Source organism: Rhinatrema bivittatum, chromosome 8, assembly GCF_901001135.1.
Source record: "Rhinatrema bivittatum chromosome 8, aRhiBiv1.1, whole genome shotgun sequence".
Taxonomy (NCBI): Eukaryota; Metazoa; Chordata; class Amphibia; order Gymnophiona; family Rhinatrematidae; genus Rhinatrema; species Rhinatrema bivittatum.
Window position 1 is genome coordinate 8,071,055 of NC_042622.1, and position 24,185 is coordinate 8,095,239.

At 50.6% G+C, this 24,185-nt stretch overlaps 1 pseudogene; it reads right to left on the minus strand.

Moving 5' to 3' along the window:
• Positions 1-7,988: 7,988 nt before the first annotated feature.
• LOC115096746 overlaps positions 7,989-24,185 on the minus strand; it is a 36,096-nt pseudogene continuing 19,899 nt past the window's right edge.

A 24,185-nucleotide genomic window follows, 5' to 3' on the forward strand; every position in this document is an offset into this window, starting at 1 on the left:
GCATGCACTGCCTCCACTGCGTGCAAATCTCTCCCACATCTCTCGAAAGCCAGGACCAGAGCTGCCAACCCCTGCTGGAGACCCTGATTCTGCTGCTCCAGCCCATCCCAGAACTGTGTCTCTTGCTGCTCCCTGCTGTGTTCCTTCCTGTTTCTGTCCTTACCCTGCTCTGGTATTTGTTTGTTAGAGAGGAAATCTCCAACCTTGCTTTTTTTGAAAAAAAGGATGTAACACAACAGGCAATAAGAGGAAAACAAACAAAGCCCCCTCTTCCGTCTTCCAGCTGAGATCTTAAATCCATTCCTGTAGGCCCTGCCAGGTGCTTGCCGATGTCACAGCGATGGCGCAATGCAGCAGAGTCCTGAGAACCTGTCTCAGTCGCTCCCTATCCAGGAAAAAGCTGCACTTTGCAAATAGAAAAATAAACAAAGCAAACAACAAAAATCCCCCAAGACCACAATTCAGGGAGCAGTGCACCTGCTGAGGAAATGCTACAGTGGGACAGAGAGAGGAAAAAGTAACCTCATCATTACATTGGGGCCTCCTGCCAGCAAGCATGCAGGATGGCACACTCTAATTCCAAAAGATAGCCCGAGTCCCTAACGCCAGAGGATAACCTGAGCCCCTAACGCCAGAGGATACCCCGAGTCCCTAACGCCAGAGGATAACCCGAGTCCCTAACTCCAGAGGATAACCTGAGCCCTAACGCCAGTGGATAACCTGAGCCCTAACGCCAGAGGATACTCTGAGTCCCTAACGCCAGAGGATAACCTGAGCCCCTAACGCCAGAGGATACCCCGAGTCCCTAACGCCAGAGGATAACCCGAGTCCCTAACTCCAGAGGATAACCCGAGCCCTAACGCCAGTGGATAACCTGAGCCCTAACGCCAGAGGATACTCTGAGTCCCTAACGCCAGAGGATAACCTGAGCCCCTAACGCCAGAGGATACCCCGAGTCCCTAACGCCAGAGGATAACCCGAGTCCCTAACTCCAGAGGATAACCTGAGCCCTAACGCCAGTGGATAACCTGAGCCCTAACGCCAGAGGATACTCTGAGTCCCTAACGCCAGAGGATAACCTGAGCCCCTAACGCCAGAGGATACTCTGAGTCCCTAACGCCAGAGGATAACCTGAGCCCTAACGCCAGAGGATAACCTGAGCCCCTAACGCCAGAGGATACCCCGAGTCCCTAACGCCAGAGGATAACCTGAGCCCTAACGCCAGAGGATACCCCGAGTCCCTAACTCCAGAGGATAACCTGAGCCCCTAACGCCAGAGGATACCCCGAGTCCCTAACTCCAGAGGATAACCTGAGCCCCTAACGCCAGAGGATACCCCGAGTCCCTAACGCCAGAGGATAACCCGAGTCCCTAACTCCAGAGGATAACCTGAGCCCTAACGCCAGAGGATAACCTGAGCCCTAACGCCAGAGGATACCCCGAGTCCCTAACGCCAGAGGATAACCTGAGCCCCTAACTCCAGAGGATAACCCGAGCTCCTAACGCCAGAGGATAACCCGAGTCCCTAACTCCAGAGGATAACCTGAGCCCTAACGCCAGTGGATAACCTGAGCCCTAACGCCAGAGGATAACCCGAGTCCCTAACGCCAGAGGATAACCCGAGTCCCTAACGCCAGAGGATAACCCGAGCCCCTAACGCCAGAGGATACCCCGAGCCCCTAACGCCAGAGGATAACCCGAGCCCCTAACGCCAGAGGATAACCTGAGCCCCTAACGCCAGAGGATACCCCGAGTCCCTAACGCCAGAGGATAACCCGACCCCTAACGCCAGAGGATAACCCGACCCCTAACACCAGAGGATAACCTGAGCCCCTAACGCCAGAGGATAACCCGAGCCCCTAACGCCAGAGGATAACCTGAGCCCCTAACGCCAGAGGATAACCCGAGTCCCTAACTCCAGAGGATAACCTGAGCCCTAACGCCAGAGGATAACCCGAGCCCCTAACGCCAGAGGATAACCCGACCCCTAACGCCAGAGGATAACCTGAGCCCCTAACGCCAGAGGATAACCTGAGCCCTAACGCCAGAGGATAACCTGAGCCCCTAACGCCAGAGGATAACCCGACCCCTAACGCCAGAGGATAACCTGAGCCCCTAACGCCAGAGGATAACCCGAGTCCCTAACTCCAGAGGATAACCTGAGCCCTAACGCCAGAGGATACCCCGAGTCCCTAACGCCAGAGGATAACCCGACCCCTATCACCAGAGGATAACCTGAGCCCCTAACACCAGAGGATAACCTGAGCCCCTAACGCCAGAGGATAACCCGAGTCCCTAACGCCAGAGGATAACCCGAGTCCCTAACGCCAGAGGATAACCTGAGCCCTAACGCCAGAGGATACCCCGAGTCCCTAACGCCAGAGGATAACCCGACCCCTATCACCAGAGGATAACCTGAGCCCCTAACGCCAGAGGATAACCTGAGCCCTAACGCCAGAGGATAACCTGAGCCCCTAACGCCAGAGGATAACCTGAGCCCTAACGCCAGAGGATAACCTGAGCCCCTAACGCCAGAGGATAACCTGAGCCCCTAACACCAGAGGATACCCCGAGTCCCTAACTCCAGAGGATAACCCGACCCCTATCACCAGAGGATAACCTGAGCCCCTAACACCAGAGGATAACCTGAGCCCCTAACGCCAGAGGATAACCCGAGCCCCTAACGCCAGAGGATAACCTGAGCCCTAACGCCAGAGGATAACCTGAGCCCCTAACACCAGAGGATAACCTGAGCCCCTAACGCCAGAGGATAACCTGAGCCCCTAACACCAGAGGATACTCTGAGTCCCTAACACCAGAGGATAACCTGAGCCCCTAACGCCAGAGGATACTCTGAGTCCCTAACACCAGAGGATAACCTGAGCCCCTAACACCAGAGGATACTCTGAGTCCCTAACACCAGAGGATAACCTGAGCCCCTAACGCCAGAGGATAACCCGAGCCCCTAACGCCAGAGGATAACCTGAGCCCCTAACGCCAGAGGATACTCTGAGTCCCTAACACCAGAGGATAACCTGAGCCCCTAACGCCAGAGGATAACCCGAGCCCCTAACGCCAGAGGATAACCCGAGCCCCTAACGCCAGAGGATAACCCGAGCCCCTAACACCAGAGGATAACCTGAGCCCCTAACACCAGAGGATACTCTGAGTCCCTAACACCAGAGGATAACCTGAGCCCCTAACACCAGAGGATACTCTGAGTCCCTAACACCAGAGGATAACCTGAGCCCTAACACCAGAGGATAACCTGAGCCCCTAACACCAGAGGATAACCTGAGCCCCTAACGCCAGAGGATACTCTGAGTCCCTAACACCAGAGGATAACCTGAGCCCCTAACACCAGAGGATAACCTGAGCCCCTAACGCCAGAGGATAACCTGAGCCCCTAACACCAGAGGATACTCTGAGTCCCTAACACCAGAGGATAACCTGAGCCCCTAACACCAGAGGATACTCTGAGTCCCTAACACCAGAGGATAACCTGAGCCCCTAACACCAGAGGATAACCTGAGCCCCTAACACCAGAGGATACTCTGAGTCCCTAACACCAGAGGATAACCTGAGCCCTAACACCAGAGGATAACCTGAGCCCCTAACACCAGAGGATAACCTGAGCCCCTAACACCAGAGGATAACCTGAGCCCCTAACGCCAGAGGATAACCTGAGCCCCTAACGCCAGAGGATACTCTGAGTCCCTAACACCAGAGGATAACCTGAGCCCCTAACACCAGAGGATAACCTGAGCCCCTAACGCCAGAGGATAACCTGAGCCCCTAACACCAGAGGATACTCTGAGTCCCTAACACCAGAGGATAACCTGAGCCCCTAACACCAGAGGATACTCTGAGTCCCTAACACCAGAGGATAACCTGAGCCCCTAACACCAGAGGATAACCTGAGCCCCTAACGCCAGAGGATAACCTGAGCTCCTAACACCAGAGGATAACCCGAGCCCCTAACGCCAGAGGATACTCTGAGTCCCTAACACCAGAGGATAACCCGAGCCCCTAACGCCAGAGGATAACCTGAGCCCCTAACACCAGAGGATACTCTGAGTCCCTAACACCAGAGGATACTCTGAGTCCCTAACACCAGAGGATAACCTGAGCCCTAACGCCAGAGGATAACCTGAGCCCCTAACACCAGAGGATAACCTGAGCCCCTAACGCCAGAGGATAACCTGAGCCCCTAACACCAGAGGATACTCTGAGTCCCTAACACCAGAGGATAACCTGAGCCCCTAACGCCAGAGGATACTCTGAGTCCCTAACACCAGAGGATAACCTGAGCCCCTAACACCAGAGGATACTCTGAGTCCCTAACACCAGAGGATAACCTGAGCCCCTAACGCCAGAGGATAACCCGAGCCCCTAACGCCAGAGGATAACCCGAGCCCCTAACGCCAGAGGATAACCTGAGCCCCTAACACCAGAGGATACTCTGAGTCCCTAACACCAGAGGATAACCTGAGCCCCTAACGCCAGAGGATAACCTGAGCCCCTAACACCAGAGGATAACCTGAGCCCCTAACCCCAGAGGATACTCTGAGTCCCTAACGCCAGAGGATACTCTGAGTCCCTAACACCAGAGGATAACCTGAGCCCTAACACCAGAGGATAACCTGAGCCCCTAACGCCAGAGGATAACCTGAGCCCCTAACGCCAGAGGATAACCCGAGCCCCTAATGCCAGAGGATAACCCGAGCCCCTAACACCAGAGGATAACCTGAGCCCCTAACACCAGAGGATACTCTGAGTCCCTAACACCAGAGGATAACCTGAGCCCCTAACACCAGAGGATACTCTGAGTCCCTAACACCAGAGGATAACCTGAGCCCTAACACCAGAGGATAACCTGAGCCCCTAACACCAGAGGATAACCTGAGCCCCTAACACCAGAGGATACTCTGAGTCCCTAACGCCAGAGGATACTCTGAGTCCCTAACACCAGAGGATAACCTGAGCCCCTAACACCAGAGGATAACCTGAGCCCCTAACGCCAGAGGATAACCTGAGCCCCTAACACCAGAGGATACTCTGAGTCCCTAACGCCAGAGGATAACCTGAGCCCCTAACACCAGAGGATACTCTGAGTCCCTAACACCAGAGGATAACCTGAGCCCCTAACACCAGAGGATACTCTGAGTCCCTAACACCAGAGGATAACCTGAGCCCCTAACACCAGAGGATACTCTGAGTCCCTAACACCAGAGGATAACCTGAGCCCCTAACACCAGAGGATACTCTGAGTCCCTAACACCAGAGGATAACCTGAGCCCCTAACACCAGAGGATACTCTGAGTCCCTAACACCAGAGGATAACCTGAGCCCCTAACACCAGAGGATACTCTGAGTCCCTAACGCCAGAGGATAACCTGAGCCCCTAACACCAGAGGATACTCTGAGTCCCTAACACCAGAGGATAACCTGAGCCCCTAACACCAGAGGATACTCTGAGTCCCTAACACCAGAGGATAACCTGAGCCCCTAACACCAGAGGATAACCTGAGCCCCTAACGCCAGAGGATAACCTGAGCCCCTAACACCAGAGGATACTCTGAGTCCCTAACACCAGAGGATACTCTGAGTCCCTAACACCAGAGGATAACCTGAGCCCCTAACACCAGAGGATAACCTGAGCCCCTAACGCCAGAGGATACTCTGAGTCCCTAACACCAGAGGATAACCTGAGCCCCTAACACCAGAGGATAACCTGAGCCCCTAACGCCAGAGGATAACCTGAGCTCCTAACACCAGAGGATACTCTGAGTCCCTAACACCAGAGGATAACCTGAGCCCCTAACACCAGAGGATACTCTGAGTCCCTAACACCAGAGGATAACCTGAGCCCCTAACACCAGAGGATACTCTGAGTCCCTAACACCAGAGGATAACCTGAGCCCCTAACACCAGAGGATACTCTGAGTCCCTAACACCAGAGGATAACCTGAGCCCCTAACACCAGAGGATAACCTGAGCCCCTAACGCCAGAGGATAACCTGAGCCCCTAACACCAGAGGATAACCTGAGCCCCTAATGCCAGAGGATAACCTGAGCCCCTAACACCAGAGGATACTCTGAGTCCCTAACACCAGAGGATAACCTGAGCCCCTAACGCCAGAGGATAACCTGAGCCCCTAACACCAGAGGATACTCTGAGTCCCTAACACCAGAGGATAACCTGAGTCCCTAACACCAGAGGATAACCTGAGCCCCTAACACCAGAGGATACTCTGAGTCCCTAACGCCAGAGGATACTCTGAGTCCCTAACACCAGAGGATAACCTGAGCCCCTAACACCAGAGGATAACCTGAGCCCCTAACACCAGAGGATAACCTGAGTCCCTAACGCCAGAGGATAACCCGAGTCCCTAACGCCAGAGGATAACCTGAGCCCCTAATGCCAGAGGATAAAGCAGGAATGAGAGAAAGGGAGGATAGAGAAAGAGGAATGAATGAAAGCAAGAATGAGAAAGAAGAGGGAGGGAGATCAGGAAGGAGAGAGAAAGAAGGGAGGAAGAGTAGGAATTAGAAAGGAGGAGGGAGGTAGAAAAGGTACAGAGAAGGGCGACCAAAATGATAAAGGGGATGGATCAGCTCCCCTATGAGGAAAGGCTGAAGAGGTTAGGGCTGTTCAGCTTGGAGAAGAGACAGATGAGGGGGGATATGATAGAGGTGTTTAAAATCATGAGAAGTCTTGAACGGGTAAATGTGAATCTGTTATTTACACTTTCAGATAATAGAAGGACTAGGGGGCACTCCATGAAGTTAGCATGGGGCACATTTAAGACTAATCGGAGAAAGTTCTTTTTCATTCAATGCACAATAAGCTCTGGAATTCATTACCAGAAGATGTGGTGAAAGCTATTATTGTAAATTGGTTTAAAAGCGGTTTGGATAAGTTTCTGGAGGAAAAGTCCATAAACCAGTATTAGCCATGTAGACTTGAAGCAGTCACTGCTTTTCCCTGGTTATGAGCATACTTTGGGATCCTGCCGGGAGGGAGGGAGAGCAGGGATATGAGGGATGGGGACTGGCTCCACTTCCTCTCTGGCTGCTCATGGTCCCTCCTCCCTCTCATTCCTGCTCTCCCTTCCTCTCTCTCTGCTTCCCACATCCAATCTGTTCAGTGGGGCCTGGGCTGCTCTTTCTTTGTGCAGGGACTCGGGGCTGAGGTTGGGGATGCACTGGGGGGAGGGTGACACCTAATGGCTGGATTTAGGGCCTCTCAAGGTGCCCTGGTGCCTGCGGCTGCAGTGAGGGTGCTAGGGGAGGGGGAAGGATATAGAAGAGGGGAAAGCCCCCGCGGAGTTGTGAACGAAGGCTCCTGGGGGGCTGGAGCTGAGCAACCTTTGGTTGTTGCTTTTTTATTTAAAATGTGTAACTCGCTTTCCCACGAATGGCGCCCCAGGCAAGGAACAGAAATTCCACTTTCAGATCATCACAAGTCTCTCAGAGACCCTCGCAGGCAGATTAAAGAAATTACCGTACAAAAGAGCGTTCTCAGGTACCAAAAAGCCAACATTAAAAGGAAGAAGAAGAGTACTCCTGTCACAAAACTCAGCCAGAGGAACTGCCAGAGCCCTTCCCCTCAGCCCCCCCCAAAAAAGGGGGTTAAGTGGCCGAGTTGAAAGTCCGCAGCTTTGCTTTCAGAAGCCAGGTTGGCTCTGCAGTGTCCGAAAAGCCCCTGGCTGTCCCTGGGGAGGGGAAGTGCCTCTTGGACCTCTTCCTCGCTGTGAATCAGGCTGAGGGTTTCACGATTGCTTTCCAGGGCTAAGTTTGTTTTACTTGGAATGGTTCTCATGCTCGGGACAGTCCTGAGCCGGGGGTGGCAGAGAGAGGAAGCGGAGCAACAGCAACTGAAGCTACACTGAGAAGGAAACGGAGCCGGCGTCACAGGAGCCGCAGGTGATCCTGCAAGAACTGGGCTGAGGTTCAGGGAAAGCCCCCGGGGCCCGGGAGCAGCCTCAGCTGCGCGCCGCAGGACTCCCAGCACTCGTGCACCGCAGGACTCCCAGCTCTCGTGCACCAAGCACTCGTGCACCGCAGGACTCCCAGCACTCGTGCACCCAGAACTCGTGCACCGCAGGACTCCCAGCACTCGTGCACCGCAGGACTCCCAGCACTCGTGCACCCAGCACTCGTGCACCGCAGGACTCCCAGCTCTCGTGCACCAAGCACTCGTGCACCGCAGGACTCCCAGCACTCGTGCACCGCAGGACTCCCAGCACTCGTGCACCCAGCACTCGTGCACCGCAGGACTCCCAGCTCTCGTGCACCAAGCACTCGTGCACCGCAGGACTCCCAGCACAAAGGAAGAGCGGGATCTGGGGGTGGTTGTTGCTGATGATTTTACGGTGCCCAAACAGGTGAATAAGGCGATGGTAAAAGCCAGAAAGCTGCTTGGCCACACAGGGAGAGGAAAGGTCAGCAGAGAAAGGGAAGTGATATTGCCCCTGTGTAGGTCCCTGGTGAGACCTCACTTGGGATACTGAGTACAGATCTGGAGACCTCACCTGCAAAAGGAAACATTACAGGACAAAAACTCGGAGCTTTGAAGAGGGACAGGACATGTCTTAGTTTCATGGGATTTCTCTGAGGGACAGAGCTGAAAAATCGGTGCATGGGGGTAACTTGCTGAGGCAGCTGTTACTACCCTCAACCAATGAGCCTTTACGCTATTGATGTAACGCCAACTCTGTTCTCTGCTTTAACAGGGAATTGGATTCGGACAGCAACCGACAAGGGCCCTGACTTTTACAGCCTGGGAAAGTGATAAGTAATGGGGGTGACCTACACAGCGCAGCAGATACTACCATAAGCTTGCTGGGCAGACTGGATGGAGCCGACATTTCCATGTTTCTGTGTTGATCCCAGAATGATGGCGAATCCCATGTATGCATGCGTGTACTGAAGCATGGGTCTGATCTTGTCGGGAGCGAAGGTTTATAGATGGCTTTTGTTTTAGGGTGTCTGAAGAAAATGTGATTCTAGTTTCAAATTAAAACAGCATATTTGTGGTTTGGGAATTTCCAAATATTTTATTTATTTATTTATTTATTTATTTATTTATTTCTTTCTTTCTTTCTTTTGTATACCGACATTCGATCGAGATATCACATCGGTTTCCAGATAACTAAAGGAATAGGGTGATAACAGCCCTATTTTACATTATAACATGGTATTAAATAGATATAAGAATATTTTACATTATAACATGGTAATAAATATAACAAGAATATTTTACATTATAACATGGTAATAAATATAACAAGTTGTAACAGAACTAACAGGAGTACATGGAACATTAGACTATAGTATATAACATATGTACATAAATGGCTTGTTGATGAGGATAAATTATGGTAAGGAGAGCAGGGAGTGTAGAGGGGGGAGGGGAGAGAAAGGGATGTGTGGGAAGAAGGTAGTGATAGGGAGGGAAAGGGTGGTGGGAGATGCTTGTGTAGGGAGGGAAAGGGTGGTGGGAGATGCTTGTGTAGGGAGGGAAAGGTGTGGGGCGAGATGCTTGTGGAGGGGGCATGGAGTGGATGGTGCGATTGGGCGGGTTATGTGTCGGGTGGGAAAGCTTTTAAAAATACCCTGATTCAGTCTTAAAGTGCTTGGCAGATGCCCTTCACCAGCTTGTGGATTCCCCGTTCTCTCCACACCTGCCCATTACCTGCTCTGACCAGCCTTTTCCTTAAAGAGAGAGAATTTTCACGTGCAAAACCCAAAAACCTTTAATGTCAGCTAGGACTGGGCAGAAACATTCCCCAGCCGGCAGGGCTTGGGATCCTAAACCCATCAGCAAAGGGTTTCCCCGTGGAGTAAAATCCCTGGGAATGGGTCACTCATGCACCAGTGGAAGAAGGTGCGCTTGGCTGGGCACATTTTCGGGTTAGCGTGCATTTGTATACCGTTAGCTTACAAAAGCAAATCTCACTTAACCATACACAGATGTGTGATAAAAATGTAATTTCTAATTAAGAAGAATGGCCACCGTATGGCACAATGAAAGTCGCATCATGCTGGGGCTATAGGCTGCTCATTCCAGTGCACTCGTTTTAATCATCAGCCATTCGAAAACTAGCGTGAAGACATTCAAACCCACCTCGTGCACAGCCCACATTCCCCTTCATTTAAAGATGTATTGGATCAGCACATAAAACATGAGTTCTCATATGCAATAAATTATATGTCCAGTAAGGGCATCACACAGCATTCCCTTTTGTCTTTGCAAGGATTACGCTTAAGTGCTTCTGGACTTATTATATATTGCATATGAGAACTCATATTTTATGAGCATATACAATATATCTTTAAAAAAAGGGGGAATTTGGGCTGTGCACGAGGTGGGTTTGAATGTGTTCACTCTAGTTTTAGAATGGCTGATGATTAAAACGAGTGCATTGGAATGGGCAGTTTGTAGCCCAGCACGATGTGTGTTACGATGCTGCTCGCGGGCCCCAGCCATGAGCGGCCGCGCCTCTCTTCTATAGTAAAGAGCCCGCGGCCCTGTCTGATGATGGCTCCTGTTCGGCCTTATAAAAGGGCTCTTCAGCAGATCCTTGTTGCCTTCGCAAGAAGCCTGTTTCTTTCTGGATTCCTGGTTTCCATCTCACCCTTCCAGGAGGCTTCTGAGGTCCATCGTCTCTCCTTCAAGCTCCTTGTTCTACACGGGAGCTCCCTTGTCTTCGTCCGTGGGCACACTCTCTTTCCTGAATAGGGAACGATCCCAAGTGCTCCCAACAATGTGCCTTTCATTGTGCTACATGGTGGTCATTCTTCTTAATTAGAAATTACATTTTTTCACACACCTGTGTGTGGTTAAGTGAGATTTGTTTTTATTGGTTTGTATTATTCTTACACTTCTGGGTTTTTGATTCTTAACTTTACCATAGGCTTGCTGCATTGGAAGTTAACTCTTGCTGTAGCTCATGAGTTAATAGACTTCAGCACAGGCCTTTTACTCATATCTTACTTCATTGTGCCTGAGGCGGTCACGGTCTGATTTACTATTCCACGTTCACAGGGGTCTTCTTCCTAAACCTAATAATCGAGCGAGCGCCTTCCCAGATTCTAGATACCATTGTTCCAGATGTGGCTGCAGGGTGAGCCTGAGGGAGGACCTCTGTGTCCTGATGCATTCCAGCACCACCAGCAGAGGGCGGCAGTGGGGATCTCAGGAGCTGGCGTGGGAGCTCTCCTTCAGATTCAGAAACCTCCTTGTATTAGGGTCTGAATTACAGGGGAAAGCCAAGTCCTACGCCATCTCCTGAAAACTGCGGATGGGTGATTAAAAGGATACAGTAGCTGTACACTGTGGTCAACAGTGCAAGCTCTTCGGATGGACTCTGGAAGTCAATGACATATGAAAGAAGAAAATAAAACACATTTCAAGGATTAGATTCTAAGAGAGCTGGAAGAGAATTGCTGATGCCCTCGCCTGCTTGTTATTTGTACTCTGTGCAGACTCCTTGCTTGCTTGCAATGTGTGTATTCAGATTACATGTTATATTGGGGCATGAATGTATAATATGACTGGAGTTTAGCAGATAGTGTCATTTGTCAATTTGCTGATATTTCTGCTCTGCCTTAGGATTTGAGAGGCAGACGTGTACATAACCACTTTACCTTTGCTGACCGCTGAGTCTATTATAAGATTGTCTCCCGTGTCAGGGGCAGCTCAAGGCTACCTGCCGCCTGAGGGAAGGGATGACATGGCACCCCCACCCCCCATCTCTCCTCCCTTCAGCTGCCGCCGGCCTGGGTTGGCTGCCGTGGTAGGGGCAGGCAGTGTGAGGCGGACGTCACAGCAGCGTTCTGAAAGAGATATTTTTTACTGCCTCAAAATTCTGCCCCTGGAAGCAGCTGCCTCACCCTGCTTCAATATAAAACCACTCCTTTCCTGTGTATTCCACTTTGGTATGTGATTATAGTCTATTAAGAAACATACAAACATGACGGCAGGAAAAGACTGCACGGCCCATACATCCAATTAATTTAGCTTTATAATTCCCATCACTTCCTTAGAATAGAAACATAGAAACATGATGGCAGGAAAAGACCGCATGGCCCATCCAGTCTGCCCATCCATCCAATTAATTTGACTTTATAATTCCCATCACTTCCTTAGAATAGAAACATAGAAACATGACGGCAGGAAAAGACCGCATGGCCCATCCAGTCTGCCCATCCATCCAATTAATTTAGCTTTATAATTCCCAACACTTCCTTAGAACAGAAACATAGAAACATGACGGCAGGAAAAGACCCCATGGCCCATCCAGTCTGCCCATCCATCCAATTAATTTAGCTTTATAATTCCCAACACTTCCTTAGAACAGAAACATAGAAACATGACGGCAGGAAAAGACCCCATGGCCCATCCAGTCTGCCCATCCATCCAATTAATTTAGCTTTATAATTCCCATCACTTCCTTAGAATAGAAACATAGAAACATGACGGCAGGAAAAGACCCCATGGCCCATCCAGTCTGCCCATCCCCCCAATTAATTTAGCTTTATAATTCCCATCACTTCCTTAGAATAGAAACATAGAAACATGACGGCAGGAAAAGACCCCATGGCCCATCCAGTCTGCCCATCCACCCAATTAACAGGTCGATACAGTAAAGTGTGCTCCGTCGGAGCGCACTGTCAGCCTGCTCTGGACGCGTGTTTTCCCTTACCCCTTATTCAGTAAGGGGAGGAAAACACGCGGCCCACCCGCGGCACCTAATAGCGCCCTCAACATGCAAATGCATGTTGATGGCCCTATTAGGTATGCGCGCGGGATACAGAAAGTAAAACGTGCAGCCAAGCCGCACAGTTTACTTTAAGAAATTAGCGCCGACCCAAAGGTCAGCGCTAATTTCTTCCGGCGCCAGGAAAGTGCACAGAAAAGCAGTAAAAACTGCTTTTCTGTGCACCCTCCGACTTAATATCATAGCGATATTAAGTCGGAGGTCCCCAAAAGTAAAAAAAAATAAAAAAAAAAAATTTGAATTCGGCCCGCGGCTGTCGGGCCGAAAACCGGACGCTAAATTTTGCCGGCGTCCGGTTTCCGAGCCCGTGGCTGTCAGCGGGCTCGAGAACCGACGCCGGCAAAATTGAGCGTCGGCTGTCAAACCCGCTGACAGCCGCCGCTCCAGGCCAAAAGGAGGCGCTAGGGATGCGCTAATGTCCCTAGCGCCTCCTTTCCCTCGTTTGCACCGCGTCGCTTAATTTGCATGCTGGAGCAAACTGGATAGCTCGCACCGGCAAAGGGCCGGTGCGTGCACCGGGAGAGCGGGCGCTCGTCCGCTCTCCCGCGGTTTTACAGTATCGGGCTGTAATTTAGCTTTACAATTCCCATCACTTCCTTAGAATAGAAACATAGAAACATGACAGCAGGAAAAGACCCCATGGCCCATCCAGTCTGCCCATCCATCCAATTAATTTAGCTTTATAATTCCCATCACTTCCTTAGAATAGAAACATAGAAACATGACAGCAGGAAAAGACCCCATGGCCCATCCAGTCTGCCCATCCATCCAATTAATTTAGCTTTATAATTCCCATCACTTCCTTAGAATAGAAACATAGAAACATGACGGCAGGAAAAGACCCCATGGCCCATCCAGTCTGCCCATCCCCCCAATTAATTTAGCTTTATAATTCCCATCACTTCCTTAGAATAGAAACATAGAAACATGACGGCAGGAAAAGACCACATGGCCCATCCAGTCTGCCCAACCATCCTATTCATTTAGCTTTATAATTCCCATCACTTCCTTAGAATAGAAACATAGAAACATGACGGCAGGAAAAGACCACATGGCCCATCCAGTCTGCCCATCCCCCCAATTAATTTAGCTTTATAATTCCCATCACTTCCTTAGAATAGAAACATGACGGCAGGAAAAGACCGCATGGCCCATCCAGTCTGCCCATACATCCAATTAATTTAGCTTTATAATTCCCATCACTTCCTTAGAATAGAAACATAGAAACATGACGGCAGGAAAAGACCACATTTATTTATTTATTTATTTATTTAAAATTTTTATATACCGGCATTCATGATACAATCACATCATGCCGGTTTACATAGAACAGGGGTGTACAAAGAACAAATGAGTAACCTTTTAGTGAGGAGGAAGCAGTTACAAATAACAAGGTACTAGAACTGGGAGTAGAGAAGAAAGGGAGAGGATAACATTAGATAAAGATATTTACATTAAATTAACATTTTTACAATGGGAGGTAGTTCAACAGGCTGCAAGGGTTAATCAGTGTCCGGGAATGCTTTTTTGAACAGCCAGGTCTTAAGTCTTTTCCTGAAGATTGGGAGGCTGGGTTCTTGTCTGAGGTCTGGTGGGATGGAGTTCCATAAAAGGGGGCCGGCTGTTGAGAAGGCCCGATCTCTTAGAGTGATGTGTTTAGTAGTTTTGGCTGGGGGTACTTGGAGGGATCCTCTGAGTGCGTCTCTGGTTGGTCTGGAGGAGTTATACTTTTGGAAAGGGATTTGTAAGTCGAGTGGGGGGGGGGGTGTTGATGAATGGTTTTATGTATTATGGAAAGAGATTTGTAGAGGATTCTAAAATGAATCGGCAACCAATGGAGATCTTTTAGGATTGGAGTAATATGGTCCTTCCTCCTGGAATTTGTCAGTAATCTTGCCGTAGCGTATTGTAACATCTGTAGGGGTTTAGTGTAGGAGGAGGGTAGGCCCAGAAGGATAGAGTTACAGTAGTCGATCTTAGAGAAAATGACAGCTTGAAGGATGGTTCTGAAATCTTGAGTGTGGAAGAGTGGTCTAATTCTTTTCAGAACTTGAAGTTTATAGAAACAATCTTTGGTGGTTCTGTTGATGGAAGCTTTAAGGCCCATCCAGTCTGCCCAACCATCCTATTTTCTCAGTGGGAGGGAGTGGGCAGTGGAATGCCTCAGGGATCTGTATTGGGACCCTTACTTTTCAATATATTTATAAATAATCTGGAAAGAAATACAACGAGTGAGATTATCAAATTTGCAGATGATACAAAATTATTCAGAGTAGTTAAATCACAAGCAGATTGTGATAAATTGCAGGAAGACCTTGTGAGACTGGAAAATTGGGCATCCAAATGGCAGATGAAATTTAATGTGGATAAGTGCAAGGTGATGCATATAGAGAAAAATAACCCATGCTATGATTACACAATGTTGGGTTCCATATTAGGTGCTACAACCCAAGAAAGAGATCTAGGCGTCATAGTGGATAACACATTGAAACACATCGGTTCAGTGTGCTGCGGCAGTCAAAAAAGCAAACAGAATGTTGGGAATTATTAGAAAGGGAATGGTGAATAAAACGGAAAATGTCATAATGCCTCTGTATCACTCCATGGTGAGACCGCACCTTGAATACTGTGTACAATTCTGGTCGCCGCATCTCAAAAAAGATATAATTGCGATGGAGAAGGTACAGAGAAGGGCAACCAAAATGATAAGGGGATGGAACAGCTTCCCTATGAGGAAAGACTAAAGAGGTTAGGACTTTTCAGCTTGGAGAAGAGATGGCTGAGGGGGGATATGATAGAGGTGTTTAAGATCATGAGAGGTCTAGAACGGGTAGATGTGAATCGGTTATTTACTCTTTCGGACAGTAGAAAGACTAGGGGGCACTCCATGAAGTTATCATGGGGCACATTTAAAACTAATCGGAGAAAGTTCTTTTTTACTCAACGCACAATTAAACTCTGGAATTTGTTGCCAGAGGATGTGGTTAGTGCAGTTAGTATAGCTGTGTTTAAAAAAGGATTGGATAAGTTCTTGGCGGAGAAGTCCATTACCTGCTATTAAGTTCACTTAGAGAATAGCCACTGCCATTAGCAATGGTAACATGGAATAGACTTAGGGGCGGATTTTCAGAGCCCTGCTCGCCTAAATCTGCCCAAAACCGGGCGGATTTAGGCGAGCAGGGCCCTGCGCGCCGGTGAGCCTATTTTACATAGGCCTACCGGCGCGCGCAGAGCCCCGGGACTCGCGTAAGTCCCGGGGTTCTCCGAGGGGGGCGTGTCGGGGGCGGGCCCGGTCGTCGTGGCGTTAGGGGGCGTGTCGGCAGCGTTTTGGGGGCGGGTACGGGGGCGTGGCTACGGCCCAGGGCGGTCCGGGGGCGTGGCCGCACCCTCCGTACCCGCCCCCAGGTCGCGTCCCGGCGCGCAACAGGCCCGCTGGCACGCGGGGATTTACTTCTCCCTCCGGGAGGCGTAAATCCCCGGAGAAAGGTAAGGGGGGGGGGTGTAGACAGGGCCGGGCGGGTGGGTTAGGTAGAGGAAGGGAGGGGACGGTGAGGGGAGGGCGTTAGAGGATTCCCTCCAAGGCCGCTCCGATTTCGGAGCGGCCTTGGAGGGAATGGGGGTAGGCTGCGCGGCTCGGCGCGCGCCGGCTATACAAAATCCATAGCCTTGCGCGCGCCGATCCAGAATTTTAGTGGATACGCGCAGCTCCGCGCGTATCCACTAAAATCCAGCGTACTTTTGCTTGCGCCTGATGCGCCAGCAAAAGTACGCCTATTCGCGTTTTTTGAAAATCTACCCCTTAGTTTTTGGGTAACTGCCAGGTTTTTATGGCCTGGATTGGCCACTGTTGGAAACAGGATGCTGGGCTTGATGGACCCTTGGTCTGAACCAATATGGCAGGTTCTTATGTTCTTATGTTCTTATTAATTTAAGAACATTTAGCTTTATAATTCCCATCACTTCCTTAGAATAGAAACATAGAAACATGAGGGCAGGAAAAGACCACATGGCCCATCCAGTCTGCCTATCCATGCAATTAATTTAGCTTTATAATTCCCATCACTTCCTTAGAATAGAAACATGACGGCAGGAAAAGACCACATGGCCCATCCAGTCTGCCCATCCATCCAATTAATTTAGCTTTATAATTCCCATCACTTCCTTAGAATAGAAACATAGAAACATGACGGCAGGAAAAGACCGCATGGCCCATCCAGTCTGCCTATCCATCCAATTAATTTAGCTTTATAATTCCCATCACTTCCTTAGAACAGAAACATAGAAACATGACGGCAGGAAAAGACCACATGGCCCATCCAGTCTGCCCATCCATCCAATTAATTTAGCTTTATAATTCCCATCACTTCCTTAGAATAGAAACATGACGGCAGGAAAAGACCGCATGGCCCATCCAGTCTGCCCATCCCCCCAATTAATTTAGCTTTATAATTCCCATCTCTTCCTTAGAATAGAAACATAGAAACATGACGGCAGGAAAAGACCACATGGCCCATCCAGTCTGCCCATCCATCCAATTAATTTAGCTTTATAATTCCCATCACTTCCTTAGAGTCCCTTGCTTGTATTGACCAGTTCTGAAGTTTTGATCCCTGGTAACTTTATGAGGAAGAATAGACAATAAGTAGTTTTGGCTCATAAAACCAACACATTTCTTTCTTTTCAGAAACTAATCATATCATGATGTAAAATATAATTTCTACATATCCTCAGACTACTTTGGATTACAAAATGTCTGGCAAAATTAGTTAAAGACAAAAGTTGAAAGTTGCTGAAGTTACTTCCTAGCAAAGCAGTTAATCTCGTCCAGGGGTAGCCAACTTTTACCAGCCCATTTTCGTTAGGGCGAGGAGGCACATCCTGAAGTGCAAAGTCTGTGACAAGGACAGAACAGGAAAGCGTGGGACATGCTCTGTGTCTGGAGCAGCTCTGAACGCTCATGCAGTACTCGCTCCTCTCATTCTCATGCAGTACTCGCTCCTCTCATTCTCAAGCAGTACTCGCTCCTCTCATTCTCATGCAGTACTCGCTCCTCTCATTCTCATGCAGTCGCTCCTCTCATTCTCATGCAGTACACGCTCCTCTCATTCTCATGCAGTCGCTTCTCTCATTCTCATGCAGTACTCGCTCCTCTCATTCTCATGCAGTACTCACTCCTCTCATTCTCATGCAGTCGCTCCTCTCATTCTCATGCAGTACTCGCTCTTCTCATTCTCATGCAGTACTCGCTCCTCTCATTCTCATGAAGTCGCTCCTCTCATTCTCATGCAGTACTCACTCCTCTCATTCTCATGCAGTACTCGCTCCTCTCATACTCATGCAGTACTCGCTCCTCTCATTCTCATGCAGTCGCTCCTCTCATTCTCATGCAGTACTCGCTTCTCTCATTCTCATGCAGTCGCTCCTCTCATTCTCATGCAGTACTCACTCCTCTCATTCTCATGCAGTACTCGCTCCTCTCATACTCATGCAGTACTCGCTCCTCTCATTCTCATGCAGTACTCGCTCCCAGACCTTCCTCTCCTCTCACTCCCACTCCATCTTTCCATGCATTTTGTGGCTGCATCCGTACAGAGGGGTCTGACTGGGCTGTGGCCCTTCGGGATGCTGAGCTACGCTCTGGCCCTCTCCAGCCGGCCCATGGCTGAAGTGCTTCACTCTTTCCCTGCCAGGAAGGCGCCAGGCCTGGCGGCTCCAGCATTCCCGTCTCTTTCTTCTGGAGTGGGAGCACGGAGGAGCTCACAGCACCGACGATCCTCCTCGCTCACAGCGCTGCCTCCCTGCAAATGTTTCTTATTTCTAAGCAGGAGTTTGTGGGGAAGATTTTTCCACTTCCTTAGCTCCTTTCTGTAAGCTCCCTGGATGACTCTGGGGACTCCCCGCTGCCTGCTTTACGGTGCACCCTCAGTGCCAGTCATTGGTCAGCTGGGGTCATCTCCTCCATGGTGTATTCAGGCCAGACCTACATCCCTGAGCCATAGGGCCCGACCCCATAAATAATCTAAGTACATGCAAATGGGAGGGTGAAATTTCTAGCTGTCTCAGTCACGCACAGGGAAGACGAGAGCCCCCCACCTCCATGGCAGACGCTGGGCTGCGGCCCTGCCCAGCCCGGCTGGGGGATCGCAGGCTGGAATTTGCTTTGGCTTTCTCTCCTGTTCAGAAGTGTGCTGGGGGTAAGGGGAGCAGCTGGTTCTAATATTCCTCTCCTCCCATCCCGCGTCTTTCTCAGGCTCCGTACAGTGCGTCGGCTTGCTGAATGCATTGAATTAAAAGCTTGTATTCTGCCCACGAGACATTTAAAAAAGACAATTCATGTCTCTCCTGTGACAGGCAGAAACCAGAGAGAGCTTGAAGGGAAAGACACACTTACAGCTCAACAGTGAATACCCCGAGACGCATACCAGCCCTGCCCTCTACTCCAGATCACAGGTCAACACAGAAAGGTAAAATATAACAGGAAAGACTGTAAAACCAATCTACTAAGAGCAATCATCTTCATGCTACAACACCATCATAATCACTTCATCCCAGGCTTTACCCCTCACTCCCTCACAGCTAAGGATCCTCTGTGCTTATCCCAGGCTTTACCCCTCACTCCCCCACAGCTAAGGATCCTCTGTGCGTATCCCCAGGCTTTACCCCTCACTCCCCCACAGCTAAGGATCCTCTGTGCTTATCCCAGCCTTTACCCCTCACTCCCCCACAGCTAAGGATCCTCTGTGCTTATCCCAGGCTTTACCCCTCACTCCCCCACAGCTAAGGATCCTCTGTGCTTATCCCAGGCTTTACCCCTCACTCCCTCACAGCTAAGGATCCTCTGTGCTTATCCCAGGCTTTACCCCCTCACTCCCTCACAGCTAAGGATCCTCTGTGCTTATCCCAGGTTTTACCCCTCACTCCCCCACAGCTAAGGATCCTCTGTGCTTATCCCAGGCTTTACCCCTCACTCCCTCACAGCTAAGGATCCTCTGTGCTTATCCCAGGCTTTACCTCTCACTCCCTCACAGCTAAGGATCCTCTGTGCTTATCCCAGGCTTTACCCCTCACTCCCCCACAGCTAAGGATCCTCTGTGCTTATCCCAGGCTTTACCCCTCACTCCCCCACAGCTAAGGATCCTCTGTGCTTATCCCAGGCTTTACCCCTCACTCCCTCACAGCTAAGTATCCTCTGTGCTTATCCCAGGCTTTACCTCTCACTCCCTCACAGCTAAGGATCCTCTGTGCTTATCCCAGGCTTTATCTCTCACTCCCTCACAGCTAAGGATCCTCTGTGCTTATCCCAGGCTTTACCCCTCACTCCCTCACAGCTAAGGATCCTCTGTGCTTATCCCAGGCTTTACCCTCTCACTCCCCCACAGCTAAGGATCCTCTGTGCTTATCCCAGGCTTTATCTCTCACTCCCTCACAGCTAAGGATCCTCTGTGCTTATCCCAGGCTTTACCCCTCACTCCCCCACAGCTAAGGATCCTCTGTACTTATCCCAGGCTTTACTCCTCACTCCCTCACAGCTAAGGATCCTCTGTGCTTATCCCAGGCTTTACCTCTCACTCCCCCACAGCTAAGGATCCTCTGTGCTTATCCCAGGCTTTATCTCTCACTCCCTCACAGCTAAGGATCCTCTGTGCTTATCCCAGGCTTTACCCCTCACTCCCTCACAGCTAAGGATCCTCTGTGCTTATCCCAGGCTTTACCCCTCACTCCCTCACAGCTAAGGATCCTCTGTGCTTATCCCAGGCTTTACCCCTCACTCCCTCACAGCTAAGGATCCTCTGTGCTTATCCCAGGCTTTACCCCTCACTCCCTCATAGCTAAGGATCCTCTGTGCTTATCCCAGGCTTTACCCCTCACTCCCCACAGCTAAGGATCCTCTGTGCTTATCCCAGCCTTTACCTCTCACTCCCTCACAGCTAAGGATCCTCTGTGCTTATCCCAGGCTTTACCCCTCACTCCCTCACTGCTAAGTATCCTCTGTGCTTATCCCAGGCTTTACCTCTCACTCCCTCACAGCTAAGGATCCTCTGTGCTTATCCCAGGCTTTATCTCTCACTCCCTCACAGCTAAGGATCCTCTGTGCTTATCCCAGGCTTTACCCCTCACTCCCTCACAGCTAAGGATCCTCTGTGCTTATCCCAGGCTTTACCCCTCACTCCCTCACTGCTAAGTATCCTCTGTGCTTATCCCAGGCTTTACCCCTCACTCCCCCACAGCTAAGGATCCTCTGTGCTTATCCCAGGCTTTACCTCTCACTCCCTCAGAGCTAAGGATCCTCTGTGCTTATCCCAGGCTTTATCTCTCACTCCCTCACAGCTAAGGATCCTCTGTGCTTATCCCAGGCTTTACCTCTCACTCCCCCACAGCTAAGGATCCTCTGTGCTTATCCCAGGCTTTACCTCTCACTCCCCCACAGCTAAGGATCCTCTGTGCTTATCCCAGGCTTTACCCCTCACTCCCTCACAGCTAAGGATCCTCTGTGCTTATCCCAGGCTTTACCTCTCACTCCCCCACATCTAAGGATCCTCTGTGCTTATCCCAGGCTTTACCCCTCACTCCCTCACAGCTAAGGATCCTCTGTGCTTATCCCAGGCTTTACCTCTCACTCCCTCACAGCTAAGGATCCTCTGTGCTTATCCCAGGCTTTACCTCTCACTCCCTCACAGCTAAGGATCCTCTGTGCTTATCCCAGGCTTTATCTCTCACTCCCTCACAGCTAAGGATCCTCTGTGCTTATCCCAGGCTTTACCCCTCACTCCCTCACAGCTAAGGATCCTCTGTGCTTATCCCAGGCTTTACCTCTCACTCCCTCACAGCTAAGGATCCTCTGTGCTTATCCCAGGCTTTATCTCTCACTCCCTCACAGCTAAGGATCCTCTGTGCTTATCCCAGGCTTTTACCCCTCTCTCCCCCACAGCTAAGGATCCTCTGTGCTTATCCCAGGCTTTACCTCTCACTCCCTCACAGCTAAGGATCCTCTGTGCTTATCCCAGGCTTTACCTCTCACTCCCCCACAGCTAAGGATCCTCTGTGCTTATCTCAGGCTTTACCCCTCACTCCCTCACAGCTAAGGATCCTCTGTGCTTATCCCAGGCTTTACCTCTCACTCCCTCACAGCTAAGGATCCTCTGTGCTTATCCCAGGCTTTAACCTCTCACTCCCCCCACAGCTAAGGATCCTCTGTGCTTATCTCAGGCTTTACCCCTCACTCCCTCACAACTAAGGATCCTCTGTGCTTATCCCAGGCTTTACCTCTCACTCCCTCACAGCTAAGGATCCTCTGTGCTTATCCCAGGCTTTACCTCTCACTCCCTCACAGCTAAGGATCCTCTGTGCTTATCCCAGCTTTACCTCTCACAGCTAAGGATCCTCTGTGCTTATCCCAGGCTTTACCCCTCACTCCCTCACAGCTAAGGATCCTCTGTGCTTATCCCAGGCTTTACCCCTCACTCCCTCACAGCTAAGGATCCTCTGTGCTTATCTCAGGCTTTACCCCCCTCACTCCCTCACAGCTAAGGATCCTCTGTGCTTATCCCAGGCTTTACCCCCTCACTCCCTCACAGCTAAGGATCCTCTGTGCTTATCCAGGCTGTTATCCCTCACTTCCCCACAGCTAAGGATCCTCTGTGCTTATCCCAGGCTTTACCCCTCACTCCCTCACAGCTAAGGATCCTCTGTGCTTATCCCAGGCTTTACCCCTCACTCCCTCACAGCTAAGGATCCTCTGTGCTTATCTCAGGCTTTACCCCTCACTCCCTCATAGCTAAGGATCCTCTGTGCTTATCCCAGGCTTTACCCCTCACGCCCTCACAGCTAAGGATCCTCTGTGCTTATCTCAGGCTTTACCCCTCACTCCCTCACAGCTAAGGATCCTCTGTGCTTATCCCAGGCTTTGCCTCTCACTCCCTCACAGCTAAGGATCCTCTGTGCTTATCCCAGACTTTGCCTCTCACTCCCTCACAGCTAAGGATCCTCTGTGCTTATCCCAGGCTTTAGCTCTCACTTCCTCACAGCTAAGGATCCTCTGTGCTTATCCCAGGCTTTACCCCTCACTCCCTCACAGCTAAGGATCCTCTGTGCTTATCCCAGGCTTTACCCCTCACTCCCCCACAGCTAAGGATCCTCTGTGCTTATCCCAGGCTTTACCTCTCACTTCCTCACAGCTAAGGATCCTCTGTGCTTATCCCAGGCTTTACCTCTCACTTCCTCACAGCTAAGGATCCTCTGTGCTTATCTCAGGCTTTACCTCTCACTTCCTCACAGCTAAGGATCCTCTGTGCTTATCCCAGGCTTTACCTCTCACTCCCCACAGCTAAGGATCCTCTGTGCTTATCCCAGGCTTTACCTCTCACTCCCTCACAGCTAAGGATCCTCTGTGCTTATCTCAGGCTTTACCCCTCACTCCCCCACAGCTAAGGATCCTCCGTGCTTATCCCCAGGCTTTACCCCTCACTGCCCCACAGCTAAGGATCCTCTGTGCTTATCCCAGGCTTTACCCCTCACTCCCTCACAGCTAAGGATCCTCTGTGCTTATCCCAGGCTTTGCCTCTCACTCCCTCACAGCTAAGGATCCTCCTGGTGCTTATCCCAGGCTTTACCCCCTCACTCCCCTCACAGCTAAGGATCCTCTGTGCTTATCTCAGGCTTTACCCCTCACTCCCTAACAGCTAAGGATCCTCTGTGCTTATCTCAGGCTTTACCCCTCACTCCCTCACAGCTAAGGATCCTCCGTGCTTATCCCAGGCTTTACCCCTCACTCCCTCACAGCTAAGGATCCTCTGTGCTTATCTCAGGCTTTACCCCTCACTCCCTCACAGCTAAGGATCCTCTGCGCTTATCTCAGGCTTTACCCCTCACTCCCTCACAGCTAAGGATCCTCCGTGCTTATCCCATGCTTTTACCCCTCACTCCCTCACAGCTAAGGATCCTCTGTGCTTATCCCCAGCCTTTACCTCTCACTCCCCTCACAGCTAAGGATCCTCTGTGCTTATCCCAGGCTTTACCCCTCACTCCCTCACAGCTAAGGACCCTCTGTGCTTATCCCAGGCTTTACCCCTCACTCCCCCACAGCTAAGGATCCTCTGTGCTTATCCCAGGCTTTACCCTCACTCCCCCACAGCTAAGGATCCTCTGTGCTTATCCCACGCTTTACCCCTCACTCCCTCACAGCTAAGGATCCTCTGTGCTTATCCCAGGCTTTACCTCTCACTCCCTCACAGCTAAGGATCCTCTGTGCTTATCCCAGGCTTTACCCCTCACTCCCCCACAGCTAAGTATCCTCTGTGCTTATCCCAGGCTTTACCCCTCACTCCCTCACAGCTAAGGATCCTCTGTGCTTATCCCAGGCTTTACCCCTCACAGCTAAGGATCCTCCGTGCTTATCCC